Here is an 8,576-nt window from a genome sequence, read left to right as displayed (position 1 = left end):
TGGGCATATACCCTGAGAAAACCATAATTCAAAAAGAGTCATGTACCACGATGTTCATTGCAGCTCTATTTACGATAGCCAGGGCATGGAAGCAACCTAAGTGTCCATCAACAGATGAATGGATAAAGAAGATGTGGCACATATATACAATGGAATATTACTCAGCCATAAAAAGAAATGAAACTGAGTTATTTGTAATGAGGTGGATAGATCTGGAGTCTGTCATACACAGTGAAGTAAGTCAGAAGGAGGAAAACAAATACCGTATGCTAACACATATATATGGAATCTAAGAAAAAAAAAATGTCATGAAGAGATTAGTGGTAGGATGGGAATAAAACACAGACCTACTAGAGCATGGACTTGAGGACATGGGGAGGGGGAAGGGTAAGCTGTGACGAAGTGAGAGAGTGGCAGGGACATATATGCACTACCAAATGTAAATTAGATAGCTAGTGGGAAGCTGCCGCATAGCACAGGGAGATCACCTCTGTGCTTTGTGACCATGAGAGGGGTGGGATAGGGAGGATGGGAGGGAGGGAGACACAAGAGGGAAGAGATATGGGAACATATGTATATGTATAACTGATTCACTTTGTTGTAAAGGAGAAACTGACACACTATTGTAAAACAGTTATACTCCAATAAAGATGTTAAAAATAAATAAATAAATAAATAAAAATTTAAAAAATAAAAATTGAAAGAAATTTGAATTAATCCAAATGCTTATTTTAAACTGATTAAATTATTATAATATTAGCAACATGTTTTAAAGAGAAATGGTAATTTTTGATTTCCCATAGCAACAGTGTTATATTGGCAAATGAGGTGAATACACCAGACAATAGTTAATAAAGTAAATAAAACAAATGGATAACTAGAGAAAAAGAGATTTTTATAAAAGGAGATCCAGAAGTCGAATTAGGATGATAGATAGATAGATAGATAGGTAGATAGATAGATAAATAAATCACCAGGATGGAATTATTATTAAAAAGATGAAAATTAAGTCTTTTTCTGAAAAATAATCATTGGTTAAAAAGCGTGAAGAAATGGTTTGTACAAAGCCTGGAGAAAGAATGAGAAAAATAATTTGTCAGTGTATCACCAGCGTTATCTATAGAAAAAGCTCCCTGATGAGCAACCCCGGTATTCTAATTTACCCTCCAGTAGAATCAGGAGAATGCTATCAGTTTTCAGTACATCAGCATATGCAAAGTCATCACAGGTTGATGGTAATGTCAATTAAGATCATCTAACCAGTTGTCTTGCTCACCAATCAATTTCCAATTTTAACTTAGCTTTTCATAGTAGACTTCTTTCTCCCCACTGCAGGGAAAAAAAATCTACTGATTAGCTGGTGTAAGTACTACAATCCACTTAGCAATATTTCTTTCTGTAAATAATAATTTGGCATTCTTTATTAATGTTAATTAGTGTTAGTCATCTCTATGGACCTATAAAGCCAAGGTCCATACTCGGGCCCTGTGAAGCCTCAACTAAACACTCTCACGCATAACAGCTCTATCCCATATCTCTAACTGAACAAATACCAACACTTCCATAGAAACCTCTGTAAAATATCGTAAGATTGCTGTAAGAATTAAATGACATAATGTAGGTAAATGTGTTAGTAGAATCTAAAATTCTTCAATATAGTAGTGTTATTTTATTACAGTTCTAAGATTATAGACCTATAAAGTACACAGTACAAATTTCCCTTTTCTCCTTCCCAAGAATTCCTTCTGTATTCTTGATTTTGGTTATTCTTACCACCATTTAACCAGCCACCCAAGTCAGAAATCTGGGAATCATTCTAGACCCTTTCCTCCCTTCTTACTCCTGCGTTCAATTTGTTCTCTTGATTTTCCCTTTTAAAACTAAACTATTCTTTCCCAGGGGCCCCAATATTCTTTATATAGGCTTTCATTACCTTTCCTCTGAACAACTGTAACAGCCCCCTTCCAAATCTATCCTCTATACCCCTTCCACACAAATCTAATCATTTCACAATTTTCACAAATTCAAAATTATCAGCACTCAAATTAAAAAGGCTTCCTTTAAAATAACTAAATATTTTTAAGATATGATTGGTCTCGAAAAAATTTATCCTGAAATATACTTTTTGTTCTAATATACTTTTAAAAGAATATGAGACTAAACTTATTATTTTGTTGATAACTGAACTATAACAAAATCAACTCCTGATTAAATGGTTTCAGTTGTGGAAAAATATTGCAGATAGCCCCAAATCAGAATAAATGCAAAAGTCAATGGTCAACTAGCCAGGAGTGGGTAAATTTTTATTTTTGCTGTTTTTAAATAAACTTTTTATTTCAGAACCATTGTAGAGTTACAGAGAATTGTGAAGATACTGCAGAGTTCCTCACCTCTTCTGTTAATATTGTACATTAGTATGGTACATTTGTTAATTAATGAACCGGCACTGACTGCTATTAACTACTTCATTCCAACTACCTTAGTTTTATTTCATGTTCTTTTTCTGCTCCAGAATACCACATTACATTTAGTTGTCATGGCTCCTTAGGCTCCCCTTGGCTGTGACAGTTTCTTAGACTTTCCTTGTTTTTGATGATGTTGACAATGTTGAGGAGTACTAATCAGTTATTTTGTAGACTGTCCCTCAGTTGGAATTTGTCTGGTGTTTTCCCATGATTACACTGGGGTTATGAGTTTTGAAGAAGAAGGTCTCAAAGGTAGTGCCACTTCATCACGTCACATCAAGGGTACACACTATAAACATGACTTAACACTGTCGATGTTAACCTTGATCATCTGGCTGAGGTAGTGTCTGTGAGGTTTCTCCACCACAGAGTTACTCTTTTTCCCCTTTTCTATACTATAGAACACTAAAATATACCACGTACTCTTTGGAAAGAAGTCACTATGTGCAGCCTAAACTTAACGAGTGGAAAGTTATGCTCCACTTCCTTGAAGGTGGAATATCCACATAAATTATTTAGAATTCTTCTACACTGGAGATTTGGAGATTAATTTTAACAGAGACCTATAACCCTCTCATCTTAATTAGAAAGCTGCTAATTAATGTTCATTCCTGATCTTCCCCCCACAAAAAGCAAACAAACAAAAACAAATAATATGATGCCTCAAGAAAAGAGCCAATCTTTGGGCCTAGCCTGCAAGATGAGCTAAGAAAAAAACAGAATAGCCCCTGGTCCCCTCACCCTCATGTCCAGAGCAGCTCTGAGTAGTCTGTCCCCTTTCTTCTCATGTGGTAGACAATCTGAGGAACCCACAATATAACCACAAAGGTCGGGTGTTCCCCACAGCACCTTAGTTAATTAAGAGGATTCTGTTGTTAGGCTGCAAGAACTGAGGCCCATAGAGTTGCCAGGATAAGGGTGTTACAGCTCAATAAATCAATAATTATACTAAGCCAACAGACTCTCACTTGTGCAGCACAGTATGAGATTTGAAGATACTTTCCCTAACGTTCAAACACTCTTCTTTATTTCTCAGTCTGGTTGTTTTCCAAAAGGTTAAGGACATGGATGATTTAAGGATAAGATCTTACTACCAGTTAAGCAGGCATTTGTGAATACTGCCAAAGAAGCATTAAGTTCCAGAACAACTAATAGTGGTGCCTAGCATAATCCCTGGCACATGGTAATACTCAAACGTTTGCTGAATGATGAACAAATGAGTTCTAAGAAGCAGAGGGGACAAGCAGCTGTCTGCATGGTATGTAACAGTCAAATGGCGCTGGGTCCATTTTTAGGACCTGCCATGCTTTGCAATCTTTCTTCAGAGATGGGCAACATTTTTCCAAATAAACCATAGCAGCTAAACTGAGGAGGCCTTACATATTAGTATTACTTAATGTAAAAAGACATTAGAACGGCACAACAGCACTTATTAGGTGTTCAATAAATGCTTGCTGAGTTAATGAACAATACCTCAAATATAGTTTAAGCATGTCAATCCAGAATCCATAAAGAAACTTAATAAAAAAGTTGATGAATCCCAAGTAGAAGTTCTGTAGGGCATGCTAAAACCATGTTAGCATGTAATGGTCTGAATACATTTTTATTCAATACACACCCCTATCTAAATGGATGGAGACAAGAAGTCTAGGAAGGTATATACCAAAATGCTATCTGTGATAATCACTTCAGTAAATGAGTATGGATAGTTTTTATTTTCTTTCATCTATTTATAGTGATAGACATGACTCAAATGTTTTTTAATTCTTTTTTTTTGGTGTGCTTTAATTTTCTTCCCACAAACTCTTTTTTGACAGACAGTAATTAAAAGGTTCATTAATTTAGCTTAAATTCATTAACTAGGAATTTGGTAATGTAGTAGAATTTAGCTCAAAATGAGAGATATGCAATGACAATGCAGGCTACAGGAGAGCTGTACAGGTGAGTACTCGATCATTCTTAAAATAAGACAACCAAAATGATCTCTTCTATGATGTAAGGCAGGGAAGTCTAGTTTACTTATCTTTATACCCGCTTTGTGCACCCAGTATTAGGTGCTCAAAGTTTAGCTGAATGGAACAAAATAAGAAATAATCAAATGAACAACCATCTTTCTGAGCAAGAATGCTCACCATGCTACATTTTTGGTTTATGTGCCAGTGCCCAAGAGTCAATTCCGTAACTACTTGCATTTTTATAAATCAGAGCAACAGCAGGCACAGTGGTGAAGCTCTCAGTCTGAAGCCAAACTACCTGGGCTCACATTCTGGCACCAGCAAACGGAAGAGCTAATGACTTGAGCAGGTTACTTACCTTCTATGCCTCAGTTTCCTCATCTATCTAGGAGAATAAGCTCAGAAAACTGATAACCGTTTTTCTTGATTCTTAACTGAATCAATACTTAAGAGACTATATTTGAATTAAGAATTAAGACTATATTTGAATTAAGAACAATTAAGAATATAGTTGGTTTCTCTTGGGCATTCTTAGGTTTGTAAGATCTTAAATTGTTATCTCCATAGGTTTGTGGAATTTGATGTTATATTTTTTCTCCTTGGCTAAAAAATAAACCAATATTAAAATTTATGGTAAATATGTTATTAAATTTATAGCAAAAGTATTTTTCCTCTGCAACATGCACTATGTGGCAAAGTTACATATAAGTTAATGACTCTTTTAAGTCTGCAGTAAAGTGTGCCATGATCATGCCTACATGCTATTTCAGAAAAAAAAGTGGAATGGCAATGTAGAAGGGAGGAAAAAACCACTTCACATTTGAGCATAAAATAAAATTTAATTAATGCATTTTAATAGTTATATAAGTATACATAGTTTCAATATAAAAGTACACAATTACTCAAAAGCATTCCAGACACTGTTTCTCACCTAAGTACTACAAAAAAATTTACTCAAATTGACAATGAATTAAAAGTTTTAAGTAGCATTTCCAAGATTTCATTTACACATTACTCCTTTCTTCCTTAGTGATCTCTCTCCACCCTCAATACATAGGTTCTACTTACCATTTTTACAAATTTGCCATTGAAATATTATTTATTAAATTTAAAAAGAATGTATAGCAACAACTAGTTCTAAAAGGTAACACTACAAAATCCCTTCAGGCCTCTAGCTGTATAAAATATCAGTATCCTGATTTTTTACCAATAAAAAAATCAGGTCATGAAACATATTTTGGCAGCAGAGGGATTTTACTTGTTCCATATCTGTCTAAAGACTGTCTTGCTACTAGCCAGGGTAATATTTTTCCTCTTTCTTTTTTTCTCTGCAGTGCATCTAAGTTTAGTGACAGCTGCATCAGGCTTTCCTAGTCTCAGCGCAAGCTCAGTGAAAATCTGGGATGTGTAAGTGGAAACATGAGAGACCGCTTTATTTGGCAGTGCTTTGGAAAAAAAAAAAAAGCAGGACAAATGGCAAGGCAGTGTTTGGACCGCAGGATGAACAATCAATAGGCAGAAAGCAAGATAGAGGCTTCCTCAGCTTCTGGATCGACAATCGACAGCTGAGAGACTATTTTTTGCTATGGTTGACTAAATATGGTCAGGGAAGAGAGAGGCACAAGAGAGCCTGTTTGCCTGGGAGTGCATGTTTCAAATGCTTAGCTGCCTATAAAGCTGTAACAGTTCAGCCTGTGGCCACTGAGGGAAGAATATAAGTTAACCTTTGTAGTGACCATGTGGAAGTCCTGACCTTGCTTGCAGACTTGACCTCTGGATATGACAAGGTAGCTTCAATACAGATCTACCATTTAATCCTGGAAACTAAAACAAACAAAAAAAATCTCACAGCAAGAAAGATGCAGAATATTTCCTGAGAAGTCAGAAGACCCCAATGTATTCTGGTGCGCAAAGAAAACAGGGTGAATGTCTACAGTTACTTGGGGGGAGCAAGGTGTGTTTGGGTTTTTGTTGGGTTTTTATGTCTTTTTTAGATTATAAAATTAACCTCCTCTGCAACTTTTTCCCCAATTCTGAAGCATTCCATCTGAGAAATAAGTGAGGTTCATTTTCTTCACTGTAGCAACCTTCCTCCGTTGCTTAACTTTCTGTCCAGCAGATACAAGGTGCTTATAACTGTGCAATACTAGTAATATGACATTCCAAATCAAATGGCCAATGCTGATTCAATTTTACTGTAGTTTTTTTTCTTTTCCCTTAGCATAAGGGAAGGGAGAGGGAAAAGATGGCTGACTTATTTTTGTTTGTTCATTTGTTTTTAAAATTTATCTTAAAAGGTGAGGTTCTGTGTTCACTGTTTCTTCCCCCTTACTTCACCCGGCTCATGAAAAGAAGCGCTAATTCAGCAAATAGAGTGAAGAAACAATCAAGATGAGATGGCTGCTGCTGATGTGACTCTCTAGGTCTTTATCTCTCTTCCTGCTGCTAACGCTGCATGACACTAAGCTTACAGGTAACAGTAACACAGGCCTGTACTTTTAAGGATGCTTATGACTTTCTGCATGCTTACCTATTACTGACTCGATACATGTTTTTATTGTTAGATTAAATTCTATCTGGGCACAGCCTAGTTTCACAGTTCAAGTAGAGAGCTTATGTAGTATAAAAATGAACGCTGTTAAATATCATGACAGGTAACTCCTGATCTCAAACTTGTACAAATCCATTCCTGTCATTTACATTATTAAAGAGTTCGTTTTTATTGTTTCAGATTAAATGGTGGTTTTGCATCCCTAGTAAATCACATCCTGCTTCCAAAGTATACTATCGTTTAAAAACTATTAACTATTTCAAGGTTTAGTCAACCAAGATACTTGGTAGATCACAAAATACTTTTTAATGCCAACTCTAACAGTCGGGCACAAAAATAAATCAGAATGTGCATGGTGAAATTCTAACTCTGCATTGCTGAAACTGCTGTAGTACTGGGCTATCTGCTGCTACATTCTGATTTGCTCTATAAGCTGCACTAGCTTTTTATCACAGGCTGCAGAAATTCTACTTTCTGTGTCTTTTCTTCCCCTCCTTTCTCAAATAAGAAAATTTCTCATGGTTTTCTTTTAAATTAACCTTTTAATACCACAATAATAAAAGGCAACTCACCAATTACAATTTCTTTTCATGCTAAATGATCAAGCTAAAACTCAACTGCTCATAGGCTAATACCTTTCAGCTGTTTTTAAGTGAGACTTTGGACAATACTGTTCTGGTACTTATCCTTTATATTAAAAAAAAAATCAAAGAATCAAAAGAACTCAACTCACCAAAATTAGATATTAATTCATCTACCTAAATTTATATTTAACCCAAAAGGAGCACCAGAGTGCAAAATTCAGGTAAGTAACTAATAAAAAGAAAGGAACAACAAAGAAGTTTTCAAATGATCATGAGTTCTTATCTATGACCTTAAAAAAACTAACAAAAAAAAACATCATCTTTAAAAATTCAGTTCATTCACACCCTAAAAAGATCTGGTTTTTCTCCTTGTCTTTTCAACTTTAGAGTTAATATCAGAAGAAGTACTAATTGGCTGTTAAGTTTTTAATAAGACATTTAGTTCGTAAAAAGAATTTCCACCAAATTAATTATTGTCTACTTGTAGGATCTAGAAGCAAACTACAAAATAAGAAGAAATTTGCTCTGAAGACTATGAAGAAACTCTAGGCTGATCTTACTAATATCTGAAATACACTCTGTAAATCCCCACTGATACTATGGATCTCTTGCAGAACCAAACCAGGACAAAGTTCAACAGATAACTGGTCAAAGTTTAAAAGTGTATGTCCACCAAGAACAAGGAACCATGAATGGCACTAATGCCATGCCTCAGGTAAACTTGTTATAAAGTTTAGTCTTCAATAGTCTCTGCAAATGATCTACCATTTCTCTCCATCAGTAAGCTGAATGTTTTACTAACAAATGGGAAAATAAAACATTTCGTGTTTTTACAGCTAACAACTTAGTAATACCTACTCAGAGTACATACTTCTTTATGTACCCATATGAACATACAATGCTATGGAATGTAAAGAAGTATGTATTTTTGGTAGGCAATAAACCGCCAAGAGGGAACTAGAATGCAGCTATGTGAATGACCTTCATATGGTAAATTAACCTAATATCAAAGAGATGACCT

General features: G+C 35.3%; 1 protein-coding gene and 1 long non-coding RNA gene across 9 annotated transcripts in view; one reads left to right on the top strand and one right to left on the bottom strand.

Annotated features, from left to right (window-relative positions):
- MIB1 (MIB E3 ubiquitin protein ligase 1) overlaps positions 1-8,576 on the bottom strand; it is a 121,440-nt gene that overhangs the window by 38,508 nt on the left and 74,356 nt on the right. The gene's annotated exons all lie outside the window — the stretch shown is intronic.
- LOC114484338 (uncharacterized) overlaps positions 5,815-8,576 on the top strand; it is a 60,141-nt gene continuing 57,379 nt past the window's right edge. For 2 of the 8 annotated variants that reach the window (XR_003677089.2, XR_003677087.2), the window contains exons 1-2: positions 5,815-6,374; positions 8,170-8,270. This is a non-coding gene — a long non-coding RNA (uncharacterized lncRNA). The remainder of the gene's footprint in view (positions 6,375-8,169; positions 8,271-8,576) is intronic. The other 6 variants (XR_003677090.2, XR_003677091.2, XR_003677086.2 and 3 more) reach the window with 5 other exon arrangements.

The sequence above is a fragment of the Physeter macrocephalus genome, chromosome 19, assembly GCF_002837175.3.
Source record: "Physeter macrocephalus isolate SW-GA chromosome 19, ASM283717v5, whole genome shotgun sequence".
NCBI lineage: Eukaryota > Metazoa > Chordata > Mammalia > Artiodactyla > Physeteridae > Physeter > Physeter macrocephalus.
This window is presented reverse-complemented; position numbering and strand designations above follow the sequence as displayed.